Here is a 15,094-nt window from a genome sequence, read left to right on the forward strand (position 1 = left end):
AACTTCAAAATAAAAGTGAACCAAACTCAACAAAATTGATAGCAACTACTCCTACAAGTGCCTAGAGCCTATATCATGCATCAAAACTACTTGGAACCATATACATTTAACATGCAAGCTCAAGAACAGGGTCGCCTAAGCAGCAAAAAATGCAATGAATAAAGCACTAGAACAAAAACTAATTGGACCATTGGAGGATTCACATACCAAGGAACAATCCCACAAAGCAATTTTGTGAGAGGTGCCTTGAGCAAGGAGATCGAAAATCACAGCAAAAGGGGCTAGAACTCGTGCTTGAGCTGGATAATGGTGTTTGTGGGAGGAAGAAGGAGTGTGTGGATGCAGGAATAAGTGGAGGAGGGCCACCATGGGCCCATGAGGCAGGGGGCGCGCCCAGGGGGTATGGCGCGCCCTCCACCCTCATGGCCAGGTGGATGCCCCCCCTGCTGTGTTCTCAGTGCCAAATATTCTCAAATATTTCAGAAAAAACATATTTAAATTTCAGGGCATTTGGAGAACTTTTATTTTCTGGGTATTTTTATATTGCACGGATAATTCAGATAACAGACAGAAAATACTATTCTTATTTTATTTAATATAAATAACAGAAAGTAAAAGGAGGGCACAGAAGGTTGTGCTTTCTAACTTCATCCATCTCATGATCATCAAAAGGAATCCATTAACAAGGTTGATCAGGTTTTGTTAACAAACTCATTCTGAATAACATGGAACAAGAGAAATTTCGAATAACACTATGTTACCTCAGCGGGGATATGCACATCCCCAATAATTAGATTATCATATTTCTTTTTGACAGTAGGAAGAGGAAATTCAAAACCTCCAAGAATAATCAATGGAACTTTTCCAATAGAATTAATACTATGAACTTGAGGTTGTTTCCTCGGAAAGTGTACCATATGCTCATTACCATTAACATGAAAAGTGACATTGCCTTTGGTGCAATCAATAACAGCTCCTGCAGTATTCAAAAAGGGTCTTCCAAGAATAATAGACATACTATCGTCTTCGGGAATATCAAGAATAACAAAGTCCGTTAAAATAGTAACGTTTGCAACCACAACAGGTACATCCTCACAAATACCGACAGGTATAGCAGTTAATTTATCAGCCATTTGCAAAGATATTTCAGTCAGTGTCAACTTATTCAAATCAAGTCTACGATATAAAGAGAGAGGCATAACACTAACACCGGCTCCAAGATCACATAAAGTAGTTTTAACATAATTTCTTTTAATGGAGCATGGTATAGTGGGTACTCCTGGATCTTCAAGTTTCTTTGGTATTCCACCCTTAAAAGTATAATTAGCAAGCATGGTGGAAATTTCAGCTTCCAGTATCTTCCTTTTATTAGTAACAATTTCTTTCATGTACTTAGCATAAGGATTCATTTTGAGCATATCAGTTAATCGCATACGCAAAAAGATAGGTCTAATCATTTCAGCAAAGCGCTCAAAATTCTCATCATCCTTTTTCTTGGAAGGTTTGGGAGGAAAAGGCATGGGTTTTTGAACCCATGGTTCTCTTTCTTTACCATGTTTCCTAGCAACGAAGTCTCTCTTATCATAACATTGATCCTTTGATTGTGGGTTATCAAGATCAACAGCAGGTTCAATTTATATATCATTATGATTGCTAGGTTGAGCATCATCATGAACATTATCATTAACATTATCACTAGTTTCAGGTTCATTACCAGATTGTGTTTCGGCATCAGAAATAGGAATATCATTTGGATTCTCAGGTGTTTCAGCAATAGGTTCACTAGAAGCATGCAAAGTCCTATCATTTTTATTTTTCTTCCTTTTAGAAGGACTAGGTGCATCTATATCATTTCTCTGAGAATCTTACTCAATTCTCTTAAGGTGGCCTTCAGGGTACAAAGGTTCCTGAGTCATTTTACCAGTTCTAGTAGCCACTCTAACAGCATAGTCCTTATTCTTACTATTCAATTCATTGAGCAAATCATTTTGAGCTTTAAGTACTTGTTCTACTTGAGTGGTAACCATAGAAGCATGTTTACTAATAAGTTTAAGTTCACCTTTGACATTAGCCATATAATCACCCAAGTGTTCAAGCATATTAGCACTACGTTTTAATTCTCTACCAAAATAAGCATTGAAGTCTTCTTGCTTAACCATAAATTTATCAAACTCATCTAAGCATGGGCTAGCAAACTTGGTGAATGGGATTTCAGCTTTATCATATCTATAGAGAGAATTTACCTTTATTACGTGTGTCGGGTTATAAAGACCATGTATTTCTTTAATAGGCGGTAAATTAAGACCATGTATTTCTTCAATTGGAGGTAAATTCTTAACGTCTTCAGCTTTAATACCCTTTACTTTAATGGATTTCTTTGCCTCTTGCATATCTTCAAGACTGAGAAATAGAACACCCCTTTTTTCGGAGTTGGTTTAGGAATAGGCTCAGGGGCTGGCTCGAGAAGTGTCCAATTATTTTCATTTGTCAACATATTATTCAATAAAATTTCAGCTTCATCCAGTGTTCTTTCCCTGAAAACAGAACCATCACAACTATCCAGGTAATCTCTGAAAGTATTGGTTAGTCCATTATAAAAGATATCAAGTATTTCATTTTTCTTAAGAGGATGATCAAGCAAAGCATTAAGTAATTGGAGAAGCCTCACCCAAGCTTGTGGGAGACTCTCTTCTTCAATTTGCATAAAATTATATATATCCCTTAAGGCAACTTGTTTCTTATGAGCAGGGAAATATTTAGCAGAGAAATAATAAATCATATCCTGGGGACTACGCACACAACCAGGATCAAGAGAATTAAACCATATCTTAGCATCACCCTTTAATGAGAACGGAAATATTTTGAGGATGTAAAAGTAGCAAGTTCTCTCATCATTAGTGAACAGGGTGGCTATATCATTTAATTTAGTAAGATGTGCCACAACAGTTTCAGATTCATAGCCATAAAAAGGATCAGATTCAACCAAAGTAATTCTCTCAGGATCAATAGAGAATTCATAATTTTTACCAATAACAAAGATAGGTGAAGTAGCATAAGCAGGATCATATTTCATTCTAGCATTCAGAGGTTTTTGTTTAAGCTTAGCTAATAATTTCTTAAGATCACTTCTATCATTGCAAGCAAGAAAATCTCTTTTAGTTTCTTCATACATAACATAGCCCTCAGGCACAACAGGTAATTCATATTTATTAGGAGAGCCTTCATAATCACTTTCATCAGTATTATCAGTTTCAATAATTTCATTCTCTCTGGCCCTAGCGAGTTGTTCATCAAGAAATTCACCGAGTGGCACAGTAGTATCAAGCATAGAAGTAGTTTCATCATAAGTATCACACATAGCAGAAGTGGCATCATGAATAATATGCAACATATCAGAATTAATAGCAGAAGCACGTTTAGGTGTCGCAAGCTTACTCAAAACAGAAGGTGAATCAAGTGTAGAGTTAGATGGCAGTTCCTTACCTCCCCTCGTAGTTGAGGGATAAATCTTGGTTCTTGGATCTTTTAAGTTCTTCATAATGATAAGCAGATATAAATCCCAAATGACTCAAAGAATAGAGCTATGCTCCCCGGCAACGACGCCAGAAAATAGTCTTGATAACCCACAAGTATAGGGGATCGCAACAGTTTTCGAGGGTAGAGCATTCAACCCAAATTTATTTATTCAACACAAGGGGCGCCAAAGAATATTCTCAAGTGTTAGAAGCTGAGTTGTCAATTCAACCACACCTAAAAACTTAATATCTGCAGCAAAGTGTTTAATAGCAAAGTAATATGATAGTAGTGGTAACGGTAGCAAAAGGTAACGATAGCAAAAGTAATATTTTTGGTGTTTTGTAGTAGTGATAACAATAGCAACGGAAAAGTAAATAAGCGAAGAACAATATATGGAAAGCTCATAGGCAATGGATCGGTGATAGAGAATTATGTCGGATGTGGTTCATCATGTAACAGTCGTAACCTAGGGTGACACAGAACTAGCTCCAATTCATCAATATAATGTAGGCATGTATTCCGAATATAGTCATACGTGCTTATGGAAAAGAACTTGCATGACATCTTTTGTACTACCCTCCCGTGGCAGCGGGGTCCTAGCGGAAACTAAGGGATATTAAGGCCTCCTTTTAATAGAGTACCGGACCAAAGCATTAACACATAGTGAATACATGAACTCCTCAAACTACGGTCATTACCGGGAGTGGTCCCGATTATTGTCACTTCAGGGTTGTCGGATCATAACACATAGTAGGTGACTCTAGACTTGCAAGATAGGATCAAGAACTCACATATATTCATGAAAACATAATAGGTTCAGATCTGAAATCATGGCACTCGAGCCCTAGTGACAAGCATTAAGCATAGCAAAGTCATAGCAACATCAATCTCAGAACATAGTGGATACTAGGGATCAAACCCTAACAAAACTAACTTGATTACATGATAAATCTCATCCAACCCATCACCGTCCAGCAAGCCTACGATGGAATTACTCACGCACGACGGTGAGCATCATGAAATTGGTGATGGAGGATGGTTGATGATGACGATGGCGATGGATTCCCCTCTCCCGAGCCTCGAACGGACTCCAGATCAGCCCTCCCGAAAGAGTTTAGGGCTTGGCGGCGCCTCTGTATCGTAAAACGCGATGAATCTTTCTCTCTGATTTTTTTTCTCTCTGAACACGAATATATAGAGTTGGTGTTGAGGTCGGAGGAGCTCTAGGGGGCCCACGAGGTAGGGAGGCGCGCCCAGGGGGGCAGGTGCGCCCCCCACCCTCGTTGCTCGGGTGTGGGCCGCTCGGTCTTGATCTTTTGCCAGTATATTTTATTATTTCCAAAAATAATCTCCGTGAAGTTTCAGGTCATTCCGAGAACTTTTGTTTCTGCACATAAATAACATCATGGCAATTCTGCTGAAAACAGCGTCAGTCCGGGTTAGTTCCATTCAAATCATGCAAGTTAGAGTCCAAAATAAGAGCAAAAGTGTTTGGAAAAGTAGATACGACGGAGACGTATCATCCGCCACCCATTCTCGCCGCCTCTGCTTGCCGGCCCACTCTTGCCGCCTTTGATCGCCGCCCACTCTCGCCGCCTCTGCGCCACCATGTCAATCCGCCGCCTAGGCGCTTCGGATTTTCGCGGAGTCCGCGAGCGCCGCTCCGGCGCCTTCTCCTTCGAGATCTGGTTTCGCGAGAAACGTCTCATCCTCAGCACCTTCGACACCGCAGAGGAGGCGGCCCGCGCGCACGACACGGTGGCGTGGCGCCTCCTGAGGCCTCGTCGGGATATGAATTTTCCCAACGTGTCAAGCCAGCGGGCGCAGGATCTGGCGCCTCTCCCGCGGCTTTTCACCGACGAGGATCGTCGTGTCCACCGGAGGCGGCAGCGTCGCCTCGCCATCGCGGAGAAGGACGTGGAAGCCTTGGTGGTGTGGTGCGGAGGCTTCCCACAGGACATCGTCGATGACCGCCAGTTCTACAAGCAAAGGAGGTTGGAGAGGGATGCGAGGAGGAGGGAGCGAGCCGCCTATCGGGAGGACAAGCGTTCGCGGAAGCAGGCAGCTCAATTGAAACTGAATTTACGAGAAACGGCGGGTTGGGACTTTGAAGACGAGGCGTATGCTGACGCCTACATTCAGACGTCGGAGGAGGACATTACCGAGTCGGAGTCAGAAATCGACGAGTAGTGGTCTTTTCTTTTTATCTGTGTACGCTAGAATTATCTATGTATCCATTTTTATCTGAAAAAATGGCCGGCGGCGTCGGCGACGTAGCAGGCGAGCGAGGGTGTGAATCCAATGTGCCACCGACCAGCGGGCCCGGTGAGGAAAGAGGGCGAGCGCGCGCGTCCGTCTTGGGTCCGCGCCGACTCAAATCAGGCTAAAAAATGGACCAGGAATGGGTCGGCAGGCGGACGAAAGCGGATGCGCGTCCGTTTGGATCGGCGCGTTGGGCCAGCTTTTTTGTCCGCGCCGACCCAAACGAACGGCCGCGGACGAAATGAGTCGCCCTATTGGAGTTGCTCTTATGGTACAATTATTCATGAAATACTAGAACACTCGCGTAGCTTTATTTCTTGTATTTTCTCTCATGAATTTAGAAGCTCGAATGTTGAGGCTCATAATTTAGGCAAGCATGCCATAAAGATAAAAAAGGGCCGTCATGTTTGGTTAGATCACCCCGGTACCCTCTCTTTCGTCCATGTAATTTTGATGGCGGATCAATAAAAGCTTAGTAAATTGTCTTAAAAAATGTCGTTCACATTGGAAAAATGCCGTGAGTCCGCTACATTTTCTACATTGAATACAAAATGGCGGATCAATTATTCATGAAATACTAGAACACTCGCGTAGCTTTATTTCTTGTATTTTCTCTTATGAATTTAGAAGCTCGAATGTCGAGGCTCATAATTTAGGTAAGCATGCCTTAAAGATAAAAAAGGGCCGTCATGTTTGGTTAGATCACCCCGATACCCTCTCTTTCGTCCATGTAATTTTGATGGCGGATCAATAAAAGCTTAGTAAATTGTCTTAAAAAATGTCGTTCACATTGGAAAAATGCCGTGAGTCCGCTACATTTTCTACATTGAATACAAAATGGAGATGCGGGGGATCGAACCCCGTGCCTCCCGCATGCAAAGCGGGCGCTCTACCATTTGAGCTACATCCCCGCTGTTGTGTATACTTTACAAATATCTTTTAGATGTTATGTCAGAGTTGGCTATGGCGATGAGCGAAGCTGAGAGGTGCACACAGAGCTGAATTTTTCCCTGGAAAAACTGCCCGCTCAGATGATCTCAGTTCATGGCGCGACTATGGGCCTGTTCTGAACTCCTCCAGCTCCAGACTTTAAAATCTTCACGGATGATTTTGACCCGAACGCTTGGGCTCCAAGAAGTTGGATTCTCGAAGCGAAGCCAGTCCGCAGTGCAAAAATCTAAAGCAAGCTCGGCCCAGCTTCACGGATTGAAAAAGCTGGAGTTCACCTTATTTACGAGAGCATGCCACCGCCAAAGATACCGGTTCGCTTCTCCCTCTCGGTAAAATAGAACCTTTGGCTACTGTAGCGATCCCTCTCGTCTCGCTGACCCACTTCCCCTAGAATAGGTGTGTTCGCTAGCCTAATTGGGCTGCCTCCAGCCGGCCCAATATTATCCCGAACAGGCCACAATTTCCCAGTTGGGCTGCAACGCTGGAGAAGCTGCCGATGCAGCAGAACGGATCTGGAATCGCTACATGGAGTAGAAGCTGCCAAAGAGAAGCTGGTTTTGTGAAGTTTTGTGAAGCCGGAGGAGATCATAACACGCCCTATGTCTCACTTGGGCGCTTCTATATCTCGCGCCACGCGAGAGAAGGTTGTTGCTCCCTGAAGCGCCTACTGCTTGCGCGAACAGATGGGCCGGCCCAGTGCGTGATGTTTTTTTTTGTTTTTTGTTTTCGTTTTTTGCTTTACTTTTTGTACTTTTCTTTATACTTTAAAAAAAATTATATATATATATATATATATATATATATATATATATTACAAAACACTCTTCAATAACACATTTCAAAAAAGTTGAACAAGTGTTTGAAAAACGTTGAATAATTATGAAAAAATGTTGAACAAGTGTATGAAAAAGTTGAAAAATTATTAAAAAATATTGAACAAGTATTTGGAAAATGTTGAATAAGTATAATGTTGAGCAAGAAATTAAAAAATGTTGAACAAGCATTTGAAAATGTTCAGTAAGTATTGAAAATGTTCAACAACTATTTGAAAAATGTTGAATACTTAATAAAAAATGTTGAACGGGTATATGAAAAATGTTGAAGAAGTATTTTGAAATGTTGAATAAGTATTTGAAAATGTTGAACAAGTATTTGAAAAAATGTTGTACAAGTATTTGAAAAAATGTTGATCATGTATATAAAAATGTAGGACAAGTGTTTCAAAATATGTTGATCTAGTTCGAGCAGCAAAAGGGCGAAGACGGAGAAGGGTAAAAACTGTGATATGCATGGATCAACGGGCTCCCCCGAGGAGTGCCGCCGGGAACAATGAATATCTTATTTTAGAACTGCCGGGGGGTGGGGAACCGCCGGACAGTTCGAGAGGTTTTGGCCCTCGCAAAAGCCAATTCCCCAAAGCTTGTATTTCTAAGTGAAACAAGGCAAGCTTATGACAAGATTGGAAAGTTGAAGTGGCGTTTAGGATTGAAAGGTTTTCATGGTGTTTGCAGTGACGGTCGGAGTGGCGGCCTAGCATTATTTTGGGACGAGTCTCTTCAGGTCTCGGTTATGGACTCGTGTCCTCGGTACATTGATGTGGTGGTGATGGATGGGAACAATGGTTCATGTTGGCGTGCAACTTTCGTTTATGGAGAACCAAGGGTGGAGAACCGGCATTTGATGTGGCAGCATTTATCAAGGCTACGTGTTGTTTCAGTAGACCTATGGTTGGTTTGTGGTGATTTTAATGAGGCACTCTGGCAACATAAACACTTATCAAGGACGCAGCGGGCGGAAGGTCAGATGGTTGCGTTTCGTGATTGTTTGACGGTGTGTGAGCTGGAAGATTTGGGTTTATCAGGCATTCCATATACGTATGATAATGGACAGCATGGTAAGCGTAATGTACGTGTGCATTTGGATAGGGCATGCACGGATGAGAAGTGGCGGGACATGTTTCCAAGGTCCAGGGTAGTTCATCGGGTAACCCCTTGTTCTGATCATTTCCCGGTTGTTTTGCAACTATATCCGATGGATGACAAACCCTGCAGGTCTAATTTTTTCCGCTATGAAATTATGTGGGAAAGAGAACCATCACTACAGGAAGTTGTTGCTAGAACATGGGAAAGTAATAGGCCAGTAGGAAATCTTGGTTCGGTCTCGGATTCGCTTAAGAATATGATGAGCAAGCTACGTGAGTGGAGCAAGGAGAAGTTTGGCAATGTAATCCGGGACATTGAAAAGCTTCGTTGCGAGCTCGCCGACCTACAGATTGGTAATGCAGATCGGGTTGTAATACGACAGAAGATGAATGAGCTAGACGAGATGGTGTACCGTGAGGAGATGCTTTGGCTCCAACGGTCACGAATTACATGGCTAAAGGAGGGCGAACAAAATACGAGTTATTTGCATCGTCGTGCGGTTTGGAGAGCATGAAGAAATCATATTCAGAGGTTGCGCAAAGATGATGGATCATGGTGTGATAGCCCTTCAGATATGGAATGGATGGCACGCTCGTAATTCAGTGAGGTGTACACCAAGGATCCCACGCTAAATCTGGATAGGGTCCTGGAGTGTATTGCTCCAAAAGTTTCAGAGGAGATGAATGCTTTTCTTTGCACTCCTTATTCAGAAAAGGAGGTATCCGACGCGCTGTTTCAGATTGGCCCACTAAAAGCCTTAGGTACGGACGCTTTTCCAGCACGATTTTATCAGCGTAACTGGGGTGTCTTAAAGTCTGAAATTATTGCGACAGTGCTTGAGTTTTTTGTAACTGGAGTTATGCCAGACTGAGTAAATGATATGACTATCGTTTTGATTCCAAAAGTCCCTCAACCAAAGGAGCTAAAGGATTTCAGACCGATAAATGTGGTGTATAAAATTGTCTCAAAATTTATGGTCAATAGGCTTAGGCCTCTTCTTATGGAGCTTATTTTGGAGAATCAAAGTGCCTTTATTCCTGGGCGTCTCATCTCTGATAATTCTATCATTGCATTTGAATGTATTGACTATATCCAATCCCCAAAAGGTAACACAGATATGTGTTGCGCCTACAAGCTTGATCTTTCGAAAGACTATGATAGTGTGGATTGGGATTTTTTGGAGAAGGCATTGTTGAAGTGGGGCTTTTCTTCAGCTTGGATTTCTCGCATTATGGTGTGTGTTACTTCGGTTAAATACTCAGTCAAGTTTAACGGGAAGCTTCTGGAGTCCTTTGCGCCTACCAGAGGTCTTTGCGAAGGTGATCATCTTTCACCGTTTCTATTCTTATTTGTGGCTGATGCGTTATCTGCCTTGATTAGTCATGCCACTATGGAGAATGGTTTACAGGGAGTTCAGATTTGCAGAAGGGCACCGGTAATATTTCACTTGCTCTTTGCTGACGATTCACTTTTATTATTTCATGCTTCTGAGCAACAGGCAAGCATTGTCAAAGGTTTGTTGAGCACTTATGCAGAGGCGACGGGTCAACTTATAAACCCATCAAAGTGTTCCATCCTATTTTCTGACAATTTTCCTCAGCTTGTCTCAGAGGAAATCGTAGTATTCTACATATTTCGAAGGAAGATTTTGAGCCTAAGTATCTCGGATTACCTATTCCAGAAGGAAGAATGCATAAGGGTAGGTTTGAGACTTTGCAGTCAAGTTTGAGGAAAAGATTGGTAGATTGGAGTGAGCAGTATATGTCTTCTGGTAACAAGGAGATTTTGATCAAGTCTGTTGCATAGGCTATACCTACTTATGTTATGAGCGTATTTCGGTTACCAGCCTCGATGTGTGATGAGCTGACCCGCCTGATGAGACAATATTGGTGGGGTGTTGGAAAGGGGAAGAGGAAAATGGCATGGTTAAAATGGGACAAGATGATTTTGCATAAATCAAAAGAAGGTATGGGGTTTAGGGATATGCGAGCTTTTAACCAAGCATTGTTGGCCAAACAAGCATGGAGATTGATTGATGGTCCTACAAGTTTATGTGCCCGTTTGCTCAAAGCCAAGTACTACCCAAATGGTGACATCCTGGACACTGTGTTTCCTGCAAATTCCTCAGATGTTTGGAAGGGTATCATCTTTGGTTTGGTACTTGTGACAAAAGGAGTTATACGGAGAGTGGGAGATGGAAAATCAATTCGTGCATGGAGGGACCCCTGGATACCACGGGGTAATGATTTTAGGCCAGTAACACCAAAGAGAAATTGCAGATTGAATAGGGTGCCAGATTTTCTAAATGACAATGGTTCATGGCACTTGCAGTGACTACAAGAGTACTACTGGCCGATGGGCGTACAACATATCCTAAAAATTCGTACTTCACCCCGGAACCGGCAAGACTTCATTGCCCGGGCACTGGAGAAAACTGGTCGCTTTACTTGCCCAGTAACACCAAAAGTGCCTACAAGTTAGCGACGGCCGAGCATGACGACTGCGTAGCCGCCGGTGCGTCCAGCTCCCAGCCCAGCGGGGAACGGTCGCTATGGAACTGTATTTGGCAAGCGAAGGTGCCACTGAAGATGCGCGTGTCCGCGTGGAAGGCAGCGGCGGGCGCACTGGCGACTAACCAATGCAAGTCCTGCCGCCACCTAAGTACACATGATACATGCATGCTCTGTGGTGTGGAAAAGGAAGGAACTTTTCATGCGTTAGTAACAAGTGGTCATGCCAGGATTTTATGGTACACAATGAGGGCCGTCTGGCCACTTCCTTCCAATGAGCAGCTCATAGACAATGGCCCAGAGTGGATACTACATGTTTTGGCAAACTGCTCTGTACAGGTGCGTGACATGGTGATCATTTTAATCTGGCGTATTTGGCAGTTGAGGACAGATATCGTGCATAGAAAAACTGCACCATCGGTGGAAACTAATGTTGACTTCCTGAACAGCTATTTGAGATCATTATCACATGCTAGGAATTTCAGTACTGAAGAGATTATAAAAGGGAAGATGCCTATGCACTTTATCCAGCCAGAAGCGCACTGTACAGGAGGTGCAGTTCCTGGCCCTTGGCCACGGCCTCCGACTGGATCCTTGACCCTGTCTATAGATGGATCGTTTTCACGACTCGACGGTTTAGCAGCGACAGGTATGATCTTACGCAATGAAGTTGGGGCTGTGGTTTTTGCGGCCTGCCGAGTTATTTTTAATTATAATGATGCTCTGAAGGCAGAGATACACGCTCTTATGCAAGATATGGCCCTGGCCTGTCAGCATACGGAGCTCCCAGTATACGTGCAGTCTGATTCCTCGGAGGCCATGTCCATCTTATCTAGTGATTCTCTTACATGGTCGGCCTATGGGCACTTGGCAATGGCAATCAAGTTTCTGTTGGAAGGTCTGGAGTTTATTCCCTAAAAGTTTACTAGGTCTCAGAATAGGATAGCATATTGTCTGGCTAATTACAGTCGTACTGAGTCGTGTACTGATGTTTGGCTTCAAAGAGGTCCTCTTTGTATTGAGGGGCTCTTGCCAGTTGATTGTAATCATGTTACCTAAGGAATAAAACTCCCTTTATCATTGCAAAAAAAATGTAAAATGAAAACAAAAGAAATTAAAGGAAAAATGAAAACCGAAAAAGAAACATAATAAACCAAAGGGAAAAAAATGAAAAAAAACGAAGAGACAAATGAAAAACCCAGGGAAAGAGAATAAAAACAAAAGAAGAAAAGAAACCAAATAAAACAAAAAAGGAAAAGAATCCCGAAGAAAACCACTCATGTAGAAAAGGTACTGACTATGCCGGAAAAGGATAAACTGATGATTATTTACCTGCTGTGGCGAACATCAACTTATGCCCAGCTCCCTCGTAAGCCAAGTTTCAGAGATGATTACTGAATGGCAGCATACAAATATTTCAGAGCATAAGCCCTCTGCGAGAACAAAACCAAGTTGGAAAGTCCCTCCCGCTGATTGGGTGATGATCAATACGGATGCAACTTTTATTGCCAACAGTAGAATGGGAGGATGGGGATGTATTGCTCGGGACGCGTCCGGTGATGTCTTGTTTGCTGCGGCGGGCAAGCTAACAAATATTTCTGAACCTCTGCAAGCGGAAACAATGGCCCTTTTGAAAGCATTACATTTGGCGGAGGATTTTGGAATGGGACGAGTTATCTTCAGTACAGACTGCCTGGTCTTAAGTCAAGCTCTCGGCTCAATTTCTGCGGATTGTGCAAGACTGGGGACTCTATTCCGTGAGACAAAGTTTCTGCTCCGTATGGGTTTTATTGAATACAAGGTTGTTTTTCGTCCCCGTGAGTGTAATGTGCCGGCACACTTACTTGTTGGTCGTGGTGTGAGGCTAGAACCAGGAAGTCAACGTGTTTGGCTCACTGGCTTGCCCTCTGATGTAATGGGTGCCGTGGCCGCCGATTTGGTCGAGTCCACTAGCTAATGGAATGCGCTAATGGAATGCATGGTGTTCCACGTCAAAAAAAAAGTAAGGCGCGTCCCTAGTTATTTCCACGAAACGGACTTCGGTGAGGTGGCTGGCTCAGCGCACGATCCTCCCTCCTTCAATTCCTAGTTTCTTTTTACGACTACACGTGCGTGATCGGGCCGCCCCAATACAGCGCGAGCAGGGGAAAAGCTTCAGCGAGCGCTGCCACTTCGATCGCTTAAGGCGACTAGTAAATGCGCACGTGCAATACACGTTAATAATTAGGTAATATATTAATTGCATGCGGATATTAGGTATGCTATTATTTGTGTGTTAATTCTGTGATTAGTGCAATATTTGGCATGCTATTAATTGCACGTTAAACACGTTTAACACTCGCCATTGGACCAGTCTAGGTCATTGGATTGACTTGTTTCGATGGTCGAGATCAGTTGGATCTGTCTCTTTGGGTCTTTTTATGTTGATATAGATATAGATAAATAGTTGCCGCGTTCTCGCTTGCGAAATTCTATACAGCGTGCAGGTCGCCCGCGAGTGACCTGACTTCCACCCCCCTTGCGCATTGGGTGTTCACATGAGCCGACCCATATTCCGTCTTTTTTCCTCTGTTTCCTCTTTTTTTTCCTTTTCTATTTTTCTCTTTACTTTTTCAATTTTTGTGACCTTTCTTTCCAAATTCCTGAACATTTTTTGTTCATCTAATTTAAAAAATGTTCATCGATGTAAAAAAAATGTTCATCAAATTTAAATTTTTGTTCATCGGATTAAAAAAATTGTTCATCAAAATTTAAAAAATGTCCATCGAATTAAAAAAATGTTCATCAAATTCAAAAAAAATCATCAAATTCAAAATTTACACATATATTTTAAAAAATTTGTAATTCAATACAATTTTTGTTCATAAATTCAAAAAATGTTCATGGAATTCAAGATTTGTTCATCAAATACCAAAAATGTTCATCGTTACTAAGGAATGCTCATAAAAAAATGTTCGTCAAAATAAAAAGATATTAATATTCAAAAATTCATTCTTTTGGAATTGCGAACATTTTTAATTGAATAATTGATTTTGATAATTAAAAATTTATAATTTTATGAAATTTAAGACCTTTTGTAATCCTGAATTACTTTGAAAAGAATAAAAAACAAAATATAAAAATGAAAAGTAAAAACGAAAAAACCAGGTGGCGTCCAGCCCCGCAAATGGGCCGGCCCAAACTGGCGCACCAAGGAAGGGAGGGTGCACATCTGCACAACCCCTAGCGCGCACCGCGCCATATAGAAGTGCATCGTCTCGATTATAGCGAGGCGTAGCGCAGCCCCACGTCGAGCAACCACTAGAATGGGTCGGCCCAGCGGGGACCACATGCATTGAGCGCTCTTATTTTGAGGACAAAAAAAGTTATGATTGTTGCCATATGATTTTTCAAGAAAGTTGCGGTGTCACTTCTAAAAAAGGCCACATTATTTAGGACATCTCTCTTAATTTTGCCATGGCCAAGTACTAACATTTTCCGAAATTTGCCATGTTTTGAAGATGACATGGCAAACATGTATAAGAAAATCAGTTATACACATAGTAAACTATAACATATTGTTCCTAATGAATTTGCCATGCATCGGTCAAGTTCTAGATCGGGCATGTATAAATGGGGGGAAAGAGTTTACTAGGATCGTGAGGGGGAATGAGTAGACACTGGAGCACATACAAAACAGAACGATTGCTACAAAAAATTGCATTGCGTGGACGCCCTGGTCAGGCACGCACGACCTCCACGTTGCTCTAACGAGAAGGCCATCGGCGTATCCGCCGCAAACTACCCTGCCGCTGTTGTATGCCAAGGCAAGGCTTCGCCCGTCGGCCTCATCCGGCAACGGCCAGGTCCAGGGGCTCTGGAGGAGTGGGAAGGGGCGGGGGCTAGGGTCCCCCTCCCTCCCTGTGGTGAGCGACGCGACCGCCTTTGTATTTT

At 42.5% G+C, this 15,094-nt stretch overlaps 1 non-coding gene across 1 annotated transcript; it reads right to left on the reverse strand.

Moving 5' to 3' along the window:
- Positions 1-6,616: 6,616 nt before the first annotated feature.
- On the reverse strand, positions 6,617-6,689 carry TRNAA-UGC. Its single transcript has one exon. It is a non-coding gene; the product is annotated as a tRNA-Ala (tRNA).
- Between the last annotated feature and the right edge of the window lie 8,405 nt (positions 6,690-15,094).

The sequence above is a fragment of the Triticum dicoccoides genome, chromosome 2A (assembly GCF_002162155.2).
Source record: "Triticum dicoccoides isolate Atlit2015 ecotype Zavitan chromosome 2A, WEW_v2.0, whole genome shotgun sequence".
NCBI classification, from domain to species: domain Eukaryota; kingdom Viridiplantae; phylum Streptophyta; class Magnoliopsida; order Poales; family Poaceae; genus Triticum; species Triticum dicoccoides.